Here is a 23,040-nt window from a genome sequence, read left to right as displayed (position 1 = left end):
AGCTTCATTTACGTGAAATGTCCAGATAATGCAACATCCATACAGGAACATAGATTAGGACTGCTTAGTGCTAAGAAAGGGGAAAAAGTAAGGACAACGAATAAAAGGTCAGGGTTTTCTTTTGTTGATAAAAATGACTTAACATTAAAATCACTAAAAATAATCATTGGGTTGTACACTTCATATGGGTGCATTTTACTCTATGTGGTTGATTTCTCAATGAAACTCTTTTATAGACAAATAAACTTATCTAACACCTGTGTATATTCTGTTCCATCATTTCCCATGTTTCTGCAAAATAAGAATGCTCTTGTAAATTTAATGTTTAAATGCCTGGATGTTTACTCTATCTTCAACTTCTAGGTGGTTCTGGAAGAAGTAGGTGGGATAAAGGGGAGTGGCTTTTCTGCAAGGGCTCTTATTTTAGCCTAAACAGTTATATAGACATCAAAGGGCACCCCAGGGCAGCCAGAAGAGAACAGCTGCAGATCTCCTTTGATCTCTGCTCAATGACCTCTTCTCACATTTAGTGTTTCTTTCAGTCTGGAGTATTTTTTTGTCCCTTCGTATTCCACCTAGGGAAATGACTGTCTAGAGTGTAAAGCTAGTTAGCAAAATGTTTTTCTCAAGTAAGATATCTATATTTCTAAGCATCTTCCTTGTGATCTTACTTTGTATTGAGATCTATGTTTTTTCACTGACCTCTTCTTGACACAGCAGCCTCACTATCTGTTGTAATTGGGCTGCAATTAGAAAGGAGGCTTTGGAAATTCAGAGTATATCATCTCTGGGCGATCTTGGTCTTTTGTTTCCTAAGTATTTAATCATTCCTCTGAAGTTTTTAAATATATATAACATAAACTAGTTGGAGGAAAGAAATGATTAAAACAGACAATTAGTTGCCAGTCCTTAGAAATTCTTTTGGGGAAAACACAGTTGAAATAAATAATTTAGAGAGCTTGATTTTTTATATCTCCATGTTCTGTAGAAAAATAATTATAATCATGATTATGATGTTTGTGCAATTGTAGACCTTCTGTTCAACATTCAGACATGTTTGCTGTGGTTTACTTCAAAATTGTTAATATTACTGACTTTATAGACACTTAAAATCCCTTATAGTCCACTTAGCCAAATGGGATATTTAGATCACAAAAATGACATGAAGTACTATTTTCAGTCATTGTACTTGAGTCCTGAGGGGAAATCTAAAGGGACAACAAACAAAGAATAGCAAGGGCTGCTCCAATGGAAAAGAGCTTTCCACACTTTCTGATGAGAAGAAAACTGGTATGCAATAAATGGAAAACAGATGAGAAACATATCTAAATTTATATAGAGAATTCTGAATAAATAGCAAACATAGAATTTGAGTAATTTGATACTTTTCTGCAAAAGAGCATTATGCAGATAAAATCTTGGGGACCTAAATAAATCTATGCTATTTATTCCCGAATATTACCTGTATGGAAGAAAGTAAGGATCTATGCATTTCTTGTGGTAGGATGTCAAATGGATAATATATTAAGGAAAGAGCTAAATGCATTCATGTCCTCTAACATTCTGGTTTGTTTGATAGTGCTGCCATCTGCATTTATGGCAATACAAGGCAATCAGCAAGAGAAATGTACTATTTCAAATTCATCCATGCTATCAAATGATACACACATTTGCTTCTCAATAATATAGTGTCTTGTCTTAAGAAAAAATTTATATGTGAATAATGATGATCAATTTTTTTTTCTGCAATGTGTTGCAAGTAGACACATTGTGGTGTTCATGGAATAGGAAAGTGGTGATGTAAAGTCAAGGTCTCTTACTCTCCTTAGAAGGGTGACAAGGTAGGGCTCATCTATCAGAAGCCTCAGTGATCCTTCCCTGCCCTTCTACAACAAGCAATATCCTAGTAATTCTGGGTTTATTTTCATTTCTACACTGGAAGAATCTGCCTATTTAGACTCAGGGCCTTGGGTTTGTTAAGCAAGCGATCAACTATCTGAACCACACTCACAATCACTCACAATCCTTTGTGCTTTATTTAATTTTTGTTGTTGTTTTTATTTCAGGTAGGGTCTCACAATTTTACACAGGGCAACCTGAGGGTTTGATCCTTTTATATATACATCCCTCATAGCTTGGATTATACGTGTATATAATCGTGTTTAGCTTATTTGTCAAAATGGCCTTTCACTAACTTTTACCTAAGTTGAACTCTAATACTCCTACTCACTGACCTTCCCAGTATCTGACAATACAGGCATGAGCCACCACACTAAGCAAGATTAATTACTAAAATGGCTGAAGAATGAAATAGTAGAGAGAGAGAAAAAACTTGACCATTGTATTGGAGCACACATAGTGAAAAAGCTTCAAACAAACCAAAAGGAAGAATTTAGAGCAGGATCTTGTAACTCTACAGCTCAGAGAAGAAGGAGTTAAGATCAAAAGGCAAGGATAAACATGGTGTCTATATATAACTTTAGCTAAGAAACATTGAAGTAGCCCTTTGTGAACAGTCAATCAACTGGGCTAAAAAATACTATATGTCGGTATGTTAAGCATTTTTATTTTTGTCTTTTTGTAGTTAAATTATCTGCATTTTGTACAATAATAGTATACCAGTATACATTTATTGAATTAATTGATGAAATATTTCCTACTTTTAAAAAATACCATTTGAAGAAAGAACATTAGTTTATTTAATTATCTTAAAATTAGTTTTACAGTGGTGGCATTTAACAGGGAGGTTTGTGAATACAATATATCTTGAGCAATGTCACCCCTTTCAACCTTACCACTCTTCCCCTGCCTACTCACCCCTTTATCACTATTCTTAATTTTTCAGGATATACACTGCATTTATTTTTTAAAAATTTTATTGTAAAGGTGATATACAGAAGGATTATAGTATTTAAGTCAAATAAGGTGTCCACTTTGTTTTGAACAATGTCATCTCTTCCTGGTTTCCTCCCGTTTAATTGCCAGTAACACAGTATTATGATTCCCTTTTGACAACATCCTCACCAGCATCTGTAATTCTTTGTTTTCTTAATAATCGTCATTATAACTGGAGTGAGGTGAAATCTCAATGTTGTTTAGACTTGTGTTTCCTTTGCTGCTGAACTTTTGCAAAGGGAATATCAAATATTTGAGAATATTAGAATTAGCAATGTCAGAAGAAGTCTTCATAGATTGAATATCATCACTGGAGCAGAAGAACATTACAAGAATGTTCATTTACTTGGGTCTGCATGAGATAGTCTGCTGAGGACTGTTTCAGGGAAGCCCATCACACTGGACAACATGGACAAGAAACACCTTGGGTCTTTCTGTGTCAAGAACTGTCATCCTTTCAAGTTCCTGAATTTCCATCCTACTTGTCACCTATTAAGTTGACAACCAAAGACAAACTAAAGGAATTAGTGACTTTATCATTTCTGAGAAAAGTAAATAGTGAATGCATTCCAGACTCCTGGAAGTTTCCTGCAGAGCTGAGGCCAAAAAACTAGGATGAAAGAAATCAGACACACAAACACACAGACTCACACACAGGGTCAAGTGATTGCAAGGTTTAGAACTCAGGGCTTATATTAGTTATCACAAAGCTCTAAAAGTCAACATGTAATAGAAATTGTAATTTTAACAAAACTATCTTATATGAATGCATAAAATATCACACTAAAATCTTTATTATTTAATTAATCTACACTAATTTAAAAGGTCAGTCTGTTAATTTAGTCATCATCTACACAAAGAAGCAATAAAGAACAAATTAGTGATTGAGTAAAATTAACAATAAACACCAGTAATAATAAAATATGAATCATAAAGAAAGAAGCAAAAGAGATAGACATCAAAGAATGATTCAAAAGTCAAAAGGCACATAGCACTTTTAAGACCAATTACTTTATTTTCCTTTGGAATTAGATTCTACCGTTAAAATTAAACAGACTATATTTAACAAGGTTCTAGCTATAAATTGAACAATATAACATAATGAAGCACTAATTCAGGGTATGCTGAGAACATAGTCTCATGGTGAGCATCTAAATGATTAGGATACTAAGGAATCCAAAGGACATATTAACAAAGAATAATTTGTCAGAGGACTGGGGAGGTGGAGCCAAAGATATTATTGGCTTTCAAAAAAGGTAACACAACTGTGAAACTGTGATGTTTGGTCCTGGAAAAGATTTATCTGCTTTATATTCCAAATACAGTGTCATTGTATTTTGTCTCTAGTCTTTCACTATTATTAGTGAGTAATCCTTCTAGCAATCTACACTCTGTCTTGAGTAGATGGTGCTCTCAACCATCTTGAATATTTTAAATTAAAGTTAAAATGTTTTCAAAGTGCATACACTGCTCCAGGGCTTCAGGCCAATATCCATCAATTGCTTTGCTCTTTCGGTTGAGTGCGAACCTCATCCCTGACAGCTTTCTGTAAATTAGAGATAAAGCCTTATTTTGCTTTTCTAAAAATTTCCATGCAGCTTGAAAACTTCTGTTCCTTTCTTTTCTTTCACCAAAAGAAAAGAAAACGTGTATAAGATTTACTCTTTTTTACCCCCTCTTAGCTATTATTTGCCTTACATTTATATAAATTTTTCCTTTATTAGCCATGAGATTAAAGTCACAAATGGTATGCAAATGCACTCTTTTTTCCATTAAAAGACACAAGTGTCTTTTTTTTAAAACAAAGACTTTAAAACCACTTGTAAAAGTGTCAAGATTTAGAAATTAAGATACACATTGATTGTTACCACAGAACCTTTGTCCAAACTTTGATAGCTTTTTGAGGGTACCAAAATATCTTATCAAATCCTATCTCATCCATTAACAAATACCATTTATTCTTTGGACCAAAATTATTCTGCAGATATTCAAAGTAACATTTATCTTTGTCATTGAAATGAGCATCACTGGAACAAAATCTAAATTATAATTTCCATTTTTGTCATCTAGGCTTTTGTTTCTTTTCCTTGTTTATTTAAAATATTTTAGCTAACAAATATAGGAATACATTTCTACATTGACAGTTAAAAATATAAACTGTAACATTTATTCAATAATATGATTAAAACGTGACTATATTTTTACAAAATTGTATATTCACTGATTAATTTTATATTAACTGATTTTGTTTTTCATATTGAGGAAATAGCAGTTTCAACCTACAGTTATTAGATCTTACTATTCTTGTTAAGATGCATTAATAAAAAATAATCTTTTTCTGGGTATTGGTGATTCATGCCTGGAATCTTAACTACTCAGGTGACTGTGATTTGGACATGAAAGTCCATGAGACTCTGATTTCCAACTAATCACAGAAAAAGCCAGAAGTGGAACTGTAGCTCAAGTGCTAGCCATGAGCCAAAGGAGCTCAGGGCCAACACTCAGGCCCAGAGTTCAAGATCCAGGACAGTCAAAAACATGACTACACACAGGTTTTTTTTTTTTTTTCCACAACTCTCCTAAAAGCCTCAGGTTTCTTCCCTTCAGTCATATAATTTTGAATCCTTCCTGACTGTGGGGAGATCAAGATACCTAAAGCTCCCTCTAATGAAGCAATCTTTGTCACTCCCACTCATAGTTGATTGTATGGTGGTTGCTGATAAAAGAAACATGGCCACTACTCTACTGTTGGGAAACCACCATGTCATTAAAATATCACCTACTAATGCCTTTAATATTATAACAACTTAAAACTATTTAGTATGGGGAATGGGCAAGATACTACATTTGGGCAATGCCTGCTGTGGAGACTGTTTCCAGAACCACAGTCATACAAAGAAAAGAAAATTGGTTTATGACATGATATAATTTTTGCATCTAGATAAGAGAATATATTTGCATTACTTTACATATCTTTGTGCCTAACAAATATGGAGTTAGTCAGCCTTCTATTTCCAAAGGGATACATTTTAAATATTAGCTGGATACTGTATACCAGTTAGGTATATTTGAATCATTGCATTTGTAGTGACCACTACACTTTTAAGTGTTTGCTAAAAATAAAAATAAAAATTAGTTTTAAAGGAGGAGAGGAGGAATACTGACCAACCTCAATACAAGCAGAGCTCAACATAAGTTCATTTTATCCCTTAACAATCTGTGAACTCTCACACTGCCTTGCAGCCCAGTAAAGCACCAGTGAATAGAATTCAACATTAGAGGACACATGACTTCAGTTTCAACAACCTTGACAGATGTGCACATCGCCATTATAGAACTAGGGCACACATATGAGTGGATGCCCTTGCCCTTGGTTACTTTTGCTTTTATAGATGCAAATACCAATTTAATTAAATCAGGGACTCCTATAAGCTTCCCAGAGTGCAGAAATGAGCCTCCACTGAAAGAATCTAGATTTTAGAAACATTCAGAGGAAAGGAAATCTATTTAGTTCAAGTAGTATTTAGAAGGTCATGTTGTCAGAAAAAAAAATCAGTGACCTGCTCCAAGTCTTTTTTACTTTAAATTTTAAGCTGTAATGGATTATCCATACACAGACAGCATGCACTTACAAACCAAAGCACAGATAGGTTTGATATGATACAGTGGTTTAAAACTATGCTTTAATTTGCAGCTATTTGAACTACTTCCATTTTTTACAGATATTGAAAATTGGAATTGAGTCAAGCAGTGGCATGTTCCAACATATTGCTCCAAGTAACAGCATATCAGTTCGCCATGTACAGTGAGAGCCTGAAAATTAATAACCAAGTAAAAGACACTTCACTTTCACACACATACACACACACACACACACGCACAGACACACAATTAGAGAGTAGTACGGGCTTTTAATAAAACATAGCAGTTTGGAACTGGGAAATGCTAAATGGATAAGACACCAGAAGCCTGGTAGTGTTGGTTGCTAACTCTGCAATGTTGGCCAAACCCCTAGCTTCTCTAAGCCTCAGTTATCACATCTGTTATATGGGCAAAATATCAGCCATTTATTTGTCTGACTAATGTGACTAGGTAATGAGTCAACAGAGTTTGTAAATGGTAGAGAGCTTTGCTTTGCCATGTCTGTACTTGTTATCTCTGTAACCATTGCTATTAGCTGGTGCAATTCAACCTTGCCAAAATATTTCCTAGAGATTTTTCATACATTTCTCCAAATACCTTTTCTATTTTATTCTTTCATTCCTTGATTCATTTACCAATAACAGTTTTTTAATGTATGTAAATGCTAATATGCTTCCTGAGAGAATCTTATATTTGGTAGTATGGATTGCATTAATAATTGTGAAAATATTGTAAATACACTCATAGCAGTAGAGGGAAATTAGGGAAATTGAGGAAATAATCCAGTAACTCTTGAGGGGTATAATGTTTTTATTCTCTTCTTTTTCACATTTGTTGTCAGTAATTTGTTCTTGGAAAAAAATTGTCTAATATATCACACTAAAGCTGGAAAATGAAGCTTAAACTAGTTAACCATGATAGGTTATAATGTATGTAATGACTGATTTTCTTTAGGAAATCTTGATAAAGATGGTACACAATAATGTACCATCCTGGCAGCAGTGCCCAGGTTTTCAAAAGATCTTGTCATTTTTCCTCTTGTCTGCATGGTCTACTTATGGGGTACCTTCTGCTTTTGTCCTATGATCACTGAGTCCTATGTTCTCTAAGTCAAGCTAACATCATTTAACATTGCCTTGCTAACTTCTTGAGTTTTTAGAATATTTTATGGCAGACATCATGAGAAAGAACCTGGGACTTAAAAAACAAAAAGATTTACTCGTGTCAGCTGCCATTAACCATCCATGGATTCGGGTGGCTAAGCCCTGTAGACTCACCCAAGGACAACATTTCCATTAGGTTAGTACTGGTTAATTCTATATGTCAATTAAGCAAGGTCAAGGTACTCCCAGTGAGATGGTCAAACACTTTTCTGAGTGTTTCCATGAGAATACCTTTCAATGAGATTAACACTTAAATTTTTGGACAGGTGTAAAGCACCATGATGTGTATGGGTCTCATTGAATCAACTGGAGGTCTTGGGAAAATAATAACTTTCCCTGAATAAGAGAGGGTTCTCAGAAAACTGCCATTTAAAGTTCATCAGCAGTGTTTACTCCTCATACTTGATGGACTTTATCCTTGAGAGATTTTGACTAGTAGCCTCTGTCATTGAATGGGCCAATTCCTTAAACAAAATTTAACTACATGTACACATAGTGACAGAGACAGACAGAGAGATTTGGCAACACTGTATAAAATGGACAAAGTCATGAGAGTATGCTCAAGAATGTTAATAATTTTCTAGAATGTCATTCACAGGACCAAGAAAAAGAAAACTGGTTTACTTGAATAATATAGACATTGAGTTTAAAACGAGGATACATCAAACAGTCCTAAACAGCTCTCTGCATGTTTTATGGTGTGTGTGTGTGTGTGTGTGTGTGTGTGTGTGTGTGTGTGTGTGTGTGTATGTGTGTGTCTCAGTGGCTTTCTATGGAGTTCTGACTGGTACAGAGAATGTTCCACTTGTGCTGAGCTTTAAGGATGCATAAAAGTTTGAGATGTGGATGAAGAAATAAACAACTGTATAGGCAGAAAAGGAAGAATGTGCAATTTGCTGGTGAAGAAACACCTAGCTCAGTTGGGGATGTCAACTTTGAGGGCTCCTGTAGAGTCCAGAGCACAGAGAGGCAAGAGATGAGGAATTTGGTTGTGAGATCATGAAAATGACATGTATGCCATGCAGAAGCATTTGGACTTTAACCTGTCGGAAATGAGAAGCCATTTGAAGGATTTAAACAAGGGAATAGGATGATTAAATTTGCATTTTAAAAGATTACTCTAGCTGCAGTGTCAGATATGGATTAGAGAGGGTCATGGCTGCTGGCAGGGAGATTATTGAACCAGTAGAAGTCAGGATAATGAGGTCTTGCACTGAGTCAGTAGTGGTAGAAGAGGAAATGAGATGGATATAAAAGCTATGAAAGATATAGAATCAACAAAATTTAATAAATGAATTGGCATGAAGAGAAGAGGGGCGTAAGGTAAGATAAACAATGAAGAGAATTCAGGCTCGGGGAACTGGGTGGAGAGGATACTGTAATACTGATGAAGGATGAGGTGTGGGAAAATGAAAATTTAGTTGTATTTCTGACAATGTAACATTTATGATATGTGTGATAGTCCCTCAAAAACATGTCCAGGATGCAAAAGCTATGTGATTAAAGAGAAAAAGATCAGGGATGATCTTGAAAAGATAGAGATTTATTAGCTATGAAAGTTCTGGGTGTTAAAAAGGTCATTCATGAAAACTATGGAATGGAAACAAAAGATATTAATTGAGAAATAATCCTTGAAGAATAATGACAGAGGAACCTTCCCATTGTTGGTTCAGACATTTCTGGAGTTGAATGGATTAACTAAAAGACCCTTAATAAATACTCTGTCTGGAAGATAACTAATATTGAACCTCCATCACTACCCATGCTTTTTGTTATTCAATGATATACTTCAGTGTGAATTTGCATATCACCATCTATCATTCAAAGTTATTGCCAATTACCTCTATAGTCTGTGTTTTAGTGGGAAAAAAGCACTTTAAAAATGGTAAATGTTAATTGGCCTTGGTTTAAAATCTTAAAATTTCTGGTATCTCAGGAGAAAATTACAGAAGACAACAATTATCTTATTTTTTTCTCAGAATATATTCTTTTATCTGAAAAATAACACAGAGAAATGTAAAAGGGATTATGTTGCAGATCATTTCTAGAACTAATGGCACTTGCCTCTGTGGTTAATGTCTTACAGTGTTGTTAAGTAAGTATTGCATTCCTTTATGGAATGAGTGGAACAATTTGAACATTCTAGTCATAACCGATAATTCATAGCTTTCAAAATAAATATTTTGCAGCATCCTAAATAAGATCCCTACCAGTGGCCATGAAGAAGAAATTTGCTATGACTGTAAGAAGAATGCCTTATAGAACCTATTCAGATGTTAGATTTTCAGATCTCTAAGTTAGGGGTAGATCCTCAATGTAGTTTTGGGGCACATTTTTTTTTCCAGTCCTGGGGCTTAAACTCAGGGCCTGAGCACTGTTTCTGCCTTTCTTTTTTTTTTTTTTTTTTTTTTTGTTCAAGGCTATCACTCTACCACTTGAGCCACAGTGCCACTTCTGGCTTTTTCTATATATGTGTTGCTGTGGAATCAAACCCAGGTTTTCATGTATATGAGGCAAGCACTGTACCTCTAGGCCAGATTCCCAGCCCCCATTGGGACACATTTTTGTATAGCATAGTTGATATAAGTGATTTTTACATGCTTTGTAGATTAGTAGACATAGTGGAAGAAAATGGAGAATGACAAATAAGAATAGGAAGAGGCAAAGAACATGAGAAAAAAACAAGAAGAAAATAGGGCGGAAGGAGGAGAAACATGAGACAGAACAGAAAGAGGAGAGTGAATCAGCATTGAAAGAGGTGTGCATAAAGCTGTTTTTCTGCCCACCTTCTTACAAATAAAATGATTGGTGACCCCGCCTAAGACATCATATGGGTAAAGAATGTCTATATCTGAGAAATAATGGAATATGATTCTTAACAATAAAAACAATCCATTGCTACCCCAAAAATAAAAATTCAATAGAGAATTACATTCCTAGGGTAATATGTACATTTCAATTTGTCTAAAAAGGAATCATCTGTTGTTTCTAAAAGGAGTGTTTTAGAGAGCTCTGATTTCCATCACTAGCAAAAGACCCAAAATTTCCATAATGACCCTCAAAGTCATTTCCAACTGACACATGCCATTCAGAACTCATTTAGTCACAATTTTGTCACTGGCCTCAGACACCTTTTGCCTTGATAGAGCTCAGTTCTATAAAAGCACAATGCTTGCTAGGGGCAGGTGGCTTCTGTCTTTAATTCTGTTTACTCAGGAGACTGAGATCCAAGGACTAGGATTCAAAGCCAAGAGGGGCAGGAAAGCCCATGAGACTCTTATCTTCAATTTACTCCTAGAAAACTGGAGGTGAAGCTATGGCTCCAATGGTAGTGCTAGCCTTTAACAGCAAAGCTCAGAAACAGCACCAAGGCCCCTAGTTCAAGCCCAAGGACTGAAAAAAAGTAAATAAAACAAAACACAACGCTCACTCATTAATAGCCAAAGATCAAACTTGAAATTACAAGACATTCAGTATATTGATTTTAAATGAACATATTTTATGTTTGTATTTTTATATTTTATCTTACCCAAACAACCAAGAAGCAATTATACTTATTAGTTTTGAAAATTTAAAGAAAAATCAGTTGCTAATTCTTACAGACGTCAAAATTTTTTGAAATGATAATTTATTTCTCTTTTTTTTTTTAGTAGCTGTTGTTCCTTTATTAGTCTCCCTATCATCTTTCACACAATTCTTGTTTTTCTTCATCTACCCTAAGAACAATTCCTCACCACTCCTATCACTTGCTTCCTTTGTTTCCTTCCTCAATGCAAAGGGGAATGTGGATGACAGCAGTAAAATATAGCCTTCCTGCCTGCTTGCCTGCCTGTCTGTCTGTCTTTGTTATCCCACTGGGTCACTTTCTATTTGTTTTCCTTTTGATACTAGATCACTATTTTTTAGTTTGCTCCTCCCCTAGCAATGACTATTATATTTTTCTGAGAAGTGAAATTTTCATAACTGCATATCTATATTCTCAGATTTTTTGTCCCCTAAGGTGCTGCTATTCTGCTGAAGAAAAACAGATACTTAAGAATCTATAACAGAAGAGAAAATATGGAAAGGTCACAATTTCTAATAGTTACATTCATTTAACCAAAAAAAATACAAGTATCCAAAGATTTCCCACTGAGCTCAAAGGGCATTGCTAGGTTCTGAAATTATCATATATGGATCCAGGACACAAAATATTGCTTTATTTGTTCTCTGAGTTTCAGCTATTTAGAACTCAAAGAAATTTACATCAATGGCCTTCTTCTACACAGTCATTATTTTCCTACTGAAATTCATCTTATCATTAAAAAAAATCAAGAACCTCAGGAAATATACTTATGCTGTAGCAGATAGTGCAAAGAGGATACAATGAAACAATGAGTTTAATTTTTCCTAGCCTAATAAGCTAGTAACCCAATTTGTCATACAATTTTGTAAAGTATGTTTAGGCCATTTGGACAAGAGAAATAAAATAAATCACTGAAATATCAGTCAGGAAAAATGACCTTGAGGTCATGTAACTTTTGAAACAGAAAAGAAGAAATTTAAACTTCTGGGGCATTATAAGTTGCTCTGAAGTGCAGGCACGCTGTTGTGCCTTTCTGAACCTCCAGTGAAGCCTGTGAATGTTATTCAATCCCACTACAGCGAGGTGGATCCTCTTACTGTTTCCACAGCTGCCAGGGTATTAAATTCTGACTGCCTCCAAAGCTGTGATCACCGTACTGTGTCTAACCACACACCAGTCAAGTGTTAGATCTAGTGCTGGCAAAGGATCTCCACATCCTGGAGCCTGTCAGGCTCTGATAAGTACAAGTTTTCTTGTCCTCCAATTATATGTCCATCAGCCACAAGAGCTCCACACTGACCATCACTAACCCTTCTGTGCTTTCTGTGTAAACACTAGAAGATTTCTTGTAAGAAACAATGTTTTACAAGAAAGGACTATTAATCCTGTCATATTAAAAATAGATTTACTAATCACCAGACAGAGGAAGGATATTTTTGTTCTTTTTTCATTTATAAGTGTGTGATGACACTCCCAGCACCTAAACACGTCTTATAGATATTGACCAGTGAAAGATAGAGACTATGAAGGTATATGGCGTGCTCTTGTTCTCTGCTATTCACTGTCTTGACCTATTTTTACACAGACCATTTCAGAACAGCAGGTTTGCATTATTGTTGCATGGTCACAAGACATAATGCCGTAGGTAATGGCATTTAAATTATGTCACTAACTTATCTCAATATTTTATCTTACTTTTTAAAGATTGTGAAAATGTGTAGGAAATTTTTATAGAAACTCTAGTGTAATGCTCCTATCAAAGTACTATTTGCATGTAATGAAGAATTTATTAGTTAAAAATGTTTGCAATTTTTCTAAAGAATGAATTTTTTGTACTATTTACCAGTTAGCGACCTTGAAAATATAAGTTCCTATTATAAAATAATTATATTCAACATTACATAAGTACATATATAAAATGACAACGTATAGGCTCTTTCTCACAAAACGGTTTCTTCACTTTTATTTCCCCTTTTTGAACTACTGGAATTCAAAGCTTTGCATGTTCATTTTTTTTTTTGCCAGTCCTGGGCCTTGGACTCAGGGCCTGAGCACTGTCCCTGGCTTCTTCCCGCTCAAGGCTAGCACTCTGCCGCTTGAGTCACTGCACCGCTTCTGGCCGTTTTCTGTATATGTGGTGCTGGGGAATCGAACCTAGGGCCTCGTGTATCCGAGGCAGGCACTCTTGCCACTAGGCCATATCCCCAGCCCTGCATGTTCATTTTTGTAAATTAAAGAAGAAAAATCACTTTTGATTTCTTCCTTGCCTACTGGCTAAGTAGACTTTGAAACTTCAAATAAATAAATATTTTTGAAAAATACATTTTGAAGCAAGAAATGCCAAAGGATGTAAAAAAATACTTAGAATACCTATTATCACTCTTATTTTTTAAGTTCCAAAATATTTCTAGGAATAAAACATGTCAGATAACATTTCCAACTTCCCAATGGTTAGTATAAGAGTAATTACATATTGCAAAATGATTAACTCCATAAAATAAAAAATACTCAATAATAACATGATAAAATTATTTTAAATTATCTAACAAACAATAATCTGGGATTTTGAGTTCAAAATAAGATTTAAACTGCTTTAGTGGTGCAAGCATGGGTTGGGAGGTATTAAACTCTCTGGATCAGAAGGCTCTCTTGAGTTTAGGAATGTCAAATGGGCACACACACACACACACACACACACACACACACACAAATTGGATGCTATGATGCACAAGTAGTATGAAACTTGATGCAATATTTTATAAAATTTGCCTGCAATTTTCACAATGGTTCAGATATTCACTTAAGACAATAGAAAAAAGTGAATGAATGAAGATGCATGGAGAAAAGCACCTAGTACTATCAGATCTGAGTAGTAGCAAGAATTCACATCTCAGTTGAGCACTGACAGCTAAAATCTAAAGATCACGGTTCAAAGCCACCATAGGGCAGGAAAGAGCATGAGACTTTTATCTCCAATTAATAACTAGAAAAACTGGAAGTGTGGCTCAAAGTGATAGAGTTCTAACCTTGAGCAAAGGAGCTCAGGAGCACTGCCCAGGCTCTGAGTTCAAGCTGTACAACTGACTTAATAAATAAATGAATAAATTCACATCCCTAATGTGTTGCTTTACCCATATTTTTTATACAGAACTTCTCCTTCTTACAGACAGGATATATTCAAATAACTCAGAAAAGGTTAGGAAAGAACTATGTATAATGTCTGATCAGAGATCACATTGATCATTTAGATTTTCTAATGTTCAATTTCAATAGTAATGGTAATAATAATCATCATCCAATGGACAATTTTAGAGCATTTATTGTGTGTCACATAATGTACTTTGTAACATTTTGTGAATTGCCTGTTTTATTTATCACAGTAGGAGCTGTATTATCATCATTCTTATTTTACATAAAATCAGGTCTTGGAATGGGAAAAAGTTTTCTCTAAACACATATAACTATTCTGTTAGTGTCTTTCTGATGCCAACATCCATTTATGCATTAATAACACTAAGATAAATACAACATTTGTGTTCAGTCTGAAAACAATACAAAAAGTAGACTGTTTTTGACATACTGCATAGATAAAATATTTAGAATTGCAACTTTTTCTTTTATTATAACGGTGTTTTCCTTATTTCATTTTGGATTTTTTCTTCTTTCTATTTGTTTCACATGTGTGCACACATGTGTGCATGAGTGTGCATGTTTGTGTGTGAGTGTGCATGCATGTGTGACTGCTAGTATGGAGGCTTGAACTCAGTTTCTACGCATTGTCCCTTTATTTCTTATGTTCTAGGTTGAAGCCTTACACCTAAGCCACAGCTGCAATTCTATTCCTCAATCATTTAACATACATACATAGATATAGGCCACATATTTTATACAATATGCATACCAATTAGAAATGTTGGGAGATATCATTGAATTTATTATAAATATAGCTAAATACATTTTCATTATAAGTATATAATGTGCTGAATATAACTGTTGGATTGGAGAACAGAAGGTAGAAAAACACATTCAGAAATTCAGAGGTTGCCTTATGATTTCTGAGATACACCCAAAAATGAGTGCTATACCAATATAGTATACCATTTATATTAACAGACACCAGTATGCTAGTATGTGTAGTATAGTGACTTGTTTTATCTTCTTTAAAATTCATGTTGAAATTTAATCCCAGTTTATGTGTTCTCAGAACCAGGTCCTAGTGGATAGTGTTTTGGTCGTAAGAATTCGGTGTACGTGAGTGGCTTAATGGTGCTGTAAAATAGACTGGATAGAAGAACCAATATCTTTTGCTCTTTTGTCACATGTGGGAATTTATTTTACTACCTGAAGGATGCAGAATTTTGGCTGCCATCTTGGAAGTGAGGCCTATTCCCTCACTGGACACAAAATCCTTCAGTGCCTAAATGGTGTATCTCACACACCTCAGAGAACTGTGAAGATTGTTGCTGTATTTTTATTTTGTTGTTGTTGTTGTTGTTTTGCTAATAGGTCGTGAACTCAGGGCCTGAATGCTGTTTTTTTTCTCTCAGAGTTAGTACTCTACCACTTTGAGTCACAGAGCCACATCTGGTTTTCTTTAATTGGAGATAAGAGTTTCATAGACTTTTCTGTCTATTCTGGCTCCAAATCAGGACCCTCAGATCTCAGCCTCCTAACTAGCTAGGTTCAGAAACATGAGCTATCACCTCCCAGTGAAATATAAGGTTTTGTTCTATACAAATTACCTAGTCTCAGGTATTCTGTTGCAGCAACACAAAATAAACTAATTCACCTGTATCTTTATAAGACTATACTTAAAACAAATAATTTATTTTTTAAATAAATTTGTCTACCTTTATTCAATATAAATTCCCAGGGTAGAAAGAATTTTATTCTCCCCTCTATTGTATAATGAAAGCTTAATCTTGATCAAAAAGAGTGTTAGCCCACACCTATAATCCTAGCTATTAAGAAGGCAGAGGGTGAGATGATTGTGATTTACACCTTACTTGAGCAGAGACACCCATAAGATTCCAGCTTCAAAATAGTCAGCAAAAACCCAGTTTGAAGACATGGCTCAAGTGATGGAGCACCAATGGAACCTGTACAAGGCACTGCGTGAAAAACCTGGTGCTCATTTCATTTATTATGATTTTCCCAAGTCTTTGTACTTCCTTACAAAACAAAAACTATTTTCCCTCATTGGTAATAATTAGTATATGTCTAGGATAGTCCGAGCAGAGGAGAATAGCTCAATGACTATGTACATATGATCATATAAGATGATGCTAAGCAAAATGAACTCCAAGATATGGAAATAATGTTTTTCATTGTTGTTGTTATTTTTAATGTACTACATGAAATTAATTTTTCTTGCATTTTCCTTTGTTAGGGTTTAGCCCCTGTTGACATTGTATTTGATTTTGGTACCTCCCATATACATACACACACACACACATACACACACACACACACACTTATCTGAATTAGGGAAAGGAAGAAGTCATTCAAAATGGTGAGACAAATTATAAAAGGCAAACCAATCCAACAGCAATTCTTACAAGACAGTATGCTGGAAACTAACTATACAACTTGAGGGGAGGGGAATGGGGAGAAGGGAGTAAAATGAGGGAGGAGGGTACAAGTTTGACAAGAAATATACTCACTATCTTATTTATGTAACCCCTCTGGACATAACCTTGACAATAAAATTAAATTTCATCAAACCTGATGCTAGTAAAAAAATCCCTTTTTTTAAATTTTTAATCAATAATCAGAGGAATGAGTGTTTAGAATATTATATAGTGAGTTTTCAATGTGAGAGAACTTCTGAAATCTCTCTGCATTCATGAATATATTTCAGTTCAGTTGAGAAAACAGGTGTGGGTGTGGGAGAGAGGATGTTCATGAATTTAAGACCTAATATGAGGGTATTATTTTTTGAACTTACTATATAAAAGAAAAAAAAAGTTGACAAAAGTAGAATACAGTCAGTGTACTTTTCTCAAAAAAGAAATATATCCAATATGATAGACGGGCCAATTCCTGCTACTCTTAAACAGAAGTAACATTTAACAATGAATTACAGATGCACAGTTTTAAACTATGCATTTGTATTTTGTTCCATCGTAATATACATATGCCAAAATTTAATTATTGCTTTCTATGTTAAATAATAAATGCCTAAAGACACATTCTTCTTCCTCCTTTAAACTAACATTTTGTGAGATTCATCAGTGCTTTGTTTGTAGCAGTAATAAATGAGATGCAATTTTGAAAAGGTTAAAAAGTAAACTAGCACGGGTTTTTACTGGAGGACATGATATATATATATATATATATATATACACATATATGCCTATATATGAATATATATGTCTGTGTGTATATATATACATATATGTGTATATATATATATATATATATATATATATAATAAAGGTATGATCAGAGTTACAACTGCCTATTTAGAGGTGGGGTTGGTTTGTGCATGTCTTGGTTATAGACTGGTCCACTGAAGGAAGACTCAACTCCATGAAACCTGAGGGGCAAAACACTATAGAATCAGAAACTTGAAAACAACAAAGCCAGGTTCATTTTTTTTCTATCACTTATCATTTACTGATATTGTGCTTGAAAATGGGGCATGAATAATAATGATAAATTAATTTGGACAGCAATAAGAAAATTGATCTAAGCCCTTGAGGCTAGTAAAACAAGTTCCAGAATGAGGTCTGGGGATGGACTGTACGTAATTATGTAAGTGGACGACATAGTATTTTCTATCAAAATGTGTTACATTTCTTTTGTCAGACTCCATTTTGACTTGCACTACCCAGATTCTATTTTCCTGATTCTTGTGTTGTGAATTGTTTCCTTTCTTTGTCAAATTGCCCATCAATGTAACACCCAAGACACTGGCCCAGCCTCTTCCCCCCAGATTCTTTGTTCCTTGAAAGCTGGACAACAAAATCCCAGCCCTTTTGGTTTAACTGTTGAGTGTTAACCAGTCCTGAGAGACTGTGAATCCTGAGCCTAACCAATCCAGGTAATGGGGCAGAGCTGACTGTGTCAGGGTAAAAGGCAGCACAAATAATGCTTCATCGGTGCTCTCACCCTTCTGCACACCCTTTGCTTTGTCAAGTTCCTTTCAAGTTGGTGGCCTTACTCCAATACAACACCTCATTGTCCCAGGATATGGATAACATAGGGACCCGAGGGATAGTGTAATGATCAGTACTGTGATAGGCTGCAGGGGATAAAAGGTCATGTTTGGGAAATCACTTATTAAGAATGCTCATTGAGCCTGGTACCTTTTCTCATGCCTACAATCTTAGCTACTCAGGAGGCTGAAATCTGAGGATCACAGTTTGAAGCCATCTCTGGAAGTAAAAAGTCCAGGAGATTTTTATCTTCAGTTACCTACCAAAAATCCAGGAACAAATAGGTGGTTTTCCTTTTGTTATTGTTGTTTTTGTTTGTTTGTTTGTATTTGGTGTTAAGGCTTAAACTCAGGGCCTCCTATTCTTAGGCTTTTTTTTGCTCAAGGCTGGCATTCATTGTCTGTGTGTTGTGTGTTGTGTGTGTGTGTGTGTGTGTGTGTGTGTGTGTGTGTGTGTGCATGCCATTACTGAACCTTGAACTCAAGGGATGGACACTGACCCATAGCTGTTTCACTCAAGGTTAGATCTCTGTAACTCGAGCCACAGCCTCACTTCTGGATTTTTGGTAGGTAATTGAAAAAAAAAAAAATCTCCTGGACTTTTTGCTTCCAGAGATGGCTTCAAACTGTGATCTTCAGATTCCAGCCTCCTGAGTAGCTAAGCTCTATTCTCTTGCACCACACTTCTGTTTCACTTTCTTGCTGGTTAAATGAAGGTAAGAATCTCTAGGATTTATCTGCTTAAACTAGCCTCAAATGGTGATCCTCAGATCTCAGCCTCCTGAGTAAAAACCCAGTTTCTTAATTAATCTTGCTTTAAAAAGGTGCTAAAGAAAAGACACATCCGTCTTACCAACTTAACTTTGAGGATTTCTCCTATAAAATTTACAGTTATGTAAATGAGGAAAAGGACCCTGGTTTTAGAAAATTTTACTTGTTAACATGTAGCTGAGAAAATAGATGATTCCAAATGAAAGGAAGATGGAGGGTGGTTGCTTTATCTTATGGGTCAATTCCCAGGATCCTGGGAGGGCTCTCAGGTGGTGTGGGAAGGGAAGAACAAAAGAAAACAACCAGAAGGAGGGAGAGTGAGAGCACAGAATCCATGGGGTGGAATAGAGTGGCTGAAACTTGAAATCAAAAGTATGAGAACTAAATCCCGCCAACCCCACACACTCTACTGCCACTGACTTAAAAGCTGGCTAATATGCAACTTATGTTGCTTTAAACGGCTTAAACTAATTTATCTGTGGCTAACTTAGTCCAATTGCTTCAAGCATGACATTCTTGAGGTCAAAGTCTGTGGAATAATTAACTTTTCTCTAACCTGTGGTCACAGCTCATATCCCAAACTCTGACAAATTGTCTTTGCTCATAAGAGGAGACCAGATGAAAGAATAACATTAGAAGAACCATGCGAAGCATATTCGATGGGCAGAGACCAGCAGTGTCTTGTTAATTTATAAACAATGTGATTCAGGAATTTAGGCAGAGAAGGTGTTGTCTAGACTGCTATACTTTCTCTATTTTTTTTCTTAGTTTTGAAACCTTAATAATTGTGCCTAATGCTAGTCAAGAGTATTTTATTATGTTCCACAACTGGGATTTGCTTGCTGTTTTTGTCATGGTTTCATAGCAGATATGAGTGCTTGGGAATAAGATCACAGTGTCATTTTCATTACCTTCAATATGACTTAGGACTGTTGATGTTGACCTTGATTACCTGACTAGGAAGCAGGCTCCTCTGCTAGAGTTTCCTGGACAAAATACCTTGAACACATTGAAGGAGCAGAAATTAATTGTGCCTGTTTCTTAAGGCTAGCATTCAGATAAAGAGGTCGGTAGAGTGAGTTTATTTTAATGGGCTACAGTGTCCTCTTTTCTGATATCTAATGGTTTGCTGGAAGTATTTGGCACTCCTTGGCTAGAAAATGCATTAGCTTGGTTTTTGCCATCTTCCTCACAAACTAGCAAATTAAATATTAATGTGTTTCATCTCTAGTTTGAAGTAACAGTAATTAGCAGATTGCAAAAGCATTGCATATACAGTATCACACAGTACATACCATACATATCTGAATTGCATACTGACAGTATATGAGTAGTCTAGGCTCCTATTTAAAATAAATGCATGCATTTCCTTATGAATGAGGCAATGCTAAATTTCTGATGGAAGCATAGAATTCCGTTGTGTATATGTGTATACACACACACACACACACACACACACACACACACACCCCACATTTTCTTGATTCCTTCGTCCACGGAGGGGCCTCAATTGTAACAGAGAACTGGAATGTACCTATAAATCTACACGTAAACCCAGTGGATAGTAAAAGACAAAAGATTATTTTTGGACATTATTAATTAAACAGCACTATAAGCATTTGCACAGTTAGAACAAATGAGCATATCCTTAGGAGAGGATCACAATGCTCAATAGCTATGTGCAGGTGATGACAGAAAATGATACTTACTGAAATGAACTTCAAGAAGTGGAAACACAAGAGGTTTTTTTTTTTTTTTTTAAATTGTACTGTTTGCTATTATTTCTTCTTTCCTTGTTTGTTTTCCTTTTGGTTTATTCCCTTTAGTCACTGTTTTTTATTTCTCTACCTTTTGTATTTGAGAGACCTGAGCAAGAGTGCAGCCATTTTGTAGATATAGCAATTTTAGACATAACCAGCCCATTCCTGGAAAAAACACAGAATGTTCCAGCCAACACCCTATCCGGTAAACTCCCCTAGCAACAGCTAATCAGCAGATGGCAGGAAATACATAAAGTTCCAGATGTGCCTTCAGTTAAAGATAAATCAGTGGACACGCTTGAGGCTCGGATCATCTGTTTTAGCCAATCATTTTAGAAAGCATCAACCCCTTGAGCCAACCAATCACCTTTACTAGGTCTGTTCCCACCACTGGTTACACTAATCATTTTTAAGAAATGTTTTATAATTTTCCCGCGGTGTGATGTGATTTGCTGAGTGATGCAGTGATGCATAAATCCCCATAAAATCCCTGTTAACTAAAGGGTCGGGGCTCTCGATCCAGATCTGCTGCGTCGTCGGTGATGGTTATGAGTCCAGGCTCGAGTTTACAATAAAGACTCTCATGTGCTTGCATCAGAATCGGCTCCTTGTGGCCTTTCGGGTCCCCTGATCTGGGCATAACAGTCTTGAATATAAGTTTATCTGATTTGGGGAGGGGAAAGGGAAGCACAGAAATAATGGGACGAAGGATGAACCAATTCAGCAGTTATACTAGACACTATATTGGAGATGAACTATACAACTTGGGGGGCAGGAAGAAAGGAGGAGAAAAAAAGTAGGAGAAAATGAGGGAGGGATAGGTGACACTGTTCAAAAAGAAATGCACTCACTGCCTGACTTATGTAATTATAAACACTTTGTACATCACCTTACAATAAAATTTAAATTAAAAATAAATACAATCAGTTCTTTCTAGTCAATAACTTCCATCTCTAGATAGTATGTTCTTTCCCTCCTGCATTACTAGCTTTTCCCTCAAGAGTGTCATTGCTTGCTACCATGTGAACCCCAGTCATATTCTCTCCCATCTAGATCCCTGTGCTAGTGACCCTTTCCCTCAGATCCTCACATCTCAGCTTCCTGAGTAGCTAGGATTACAGGGATGATCCACCAGCACCTGTCCCACTGTTTTTCCTATTCTTTTCTTTGTCTTTTGATGGTTCAGTTCCATCAGAGCAATAAGTACAAAGCTTTAAACACATTCATCAGAGTATCTCTTATAAAAATCCTCTGACAGCCCAGTAGTTTACAACAATATGAAAAGCCATACCTGTATCTCCCCCATTTGACTAACTCCTCCATTTGCTCCCTGCCCATGTGTCTTTCTCTTGAGCATTCTTCACTATCTGGCAACTAGTTTAATGTAGGCTGTGCACATCAGACACTTGGATGTTTAAGGACCTTGAGATTGTCTGAGTAAGTGGCTCGATCTAACATCTTCATTAGGGCATTATTCAAATGCCATCTTCTAGGTTAAATCTATCCTGTCTACATGGCCTACACGTATGATATTTGCTTCTTAAGTAATTGATGTTTATTTATTACACCTGGAAAAATGCCTATAACCATTCACTGCTTTTTTCAGATGCAATATAGCTACCCATTACTATTATATTCTTTTTATTTCTTCCTTCTTTTTTCTTCCTTTCTTTCATTCTTCTTTTTCCTCTCTATTTATCAGTACAAGGGTCTCAACTCAAAACCTCAGGCTTGCTAGGAAGGCACTACCCTACTTAAGCCTTACCTCTAATCCTGTCTTGTTTACTCATATATATGTGCATTTTGGTATCTTACCATTAAAAAACAAACTTCCTGATCAAAGAGTTAAATTTATTAAGCTTACTTGTATATGATCCTTTAACTAGACTAGCACTTGACTTAGACCTTCAGCAGCTTATTTAGTAAACCAGTGTACACAATGAGGATGATGATAGCAAGCACGGTGATTAACTACTATATTATTTTATATGTGCCCAAATACCTTTATATTATAGGGGAAAAGTACCACTTGAAGTTATTTACATACATTCACACAATTATCTTGAAAACAACCCTGTGAAGCTG

The sequence above is a fragment of the Perognathus longimembris genome, chromosome 9, assembly GCF_023159225.1.
Source record: "Perognathus longimembris pacificus isolate PPM17 chromosome 9, ASM2315922v1, whole genome shotgun sequence".
In the NCBI taxonomy this organism is placed as follows: Eukaryota; Metazoa; Chordata; class Mammalia; order Rodentia; family Heteromyidae; genus Perognathus; species Perognathus longimembris.
Note: the sequence above shows the minus strand (reverse complement) of the source record.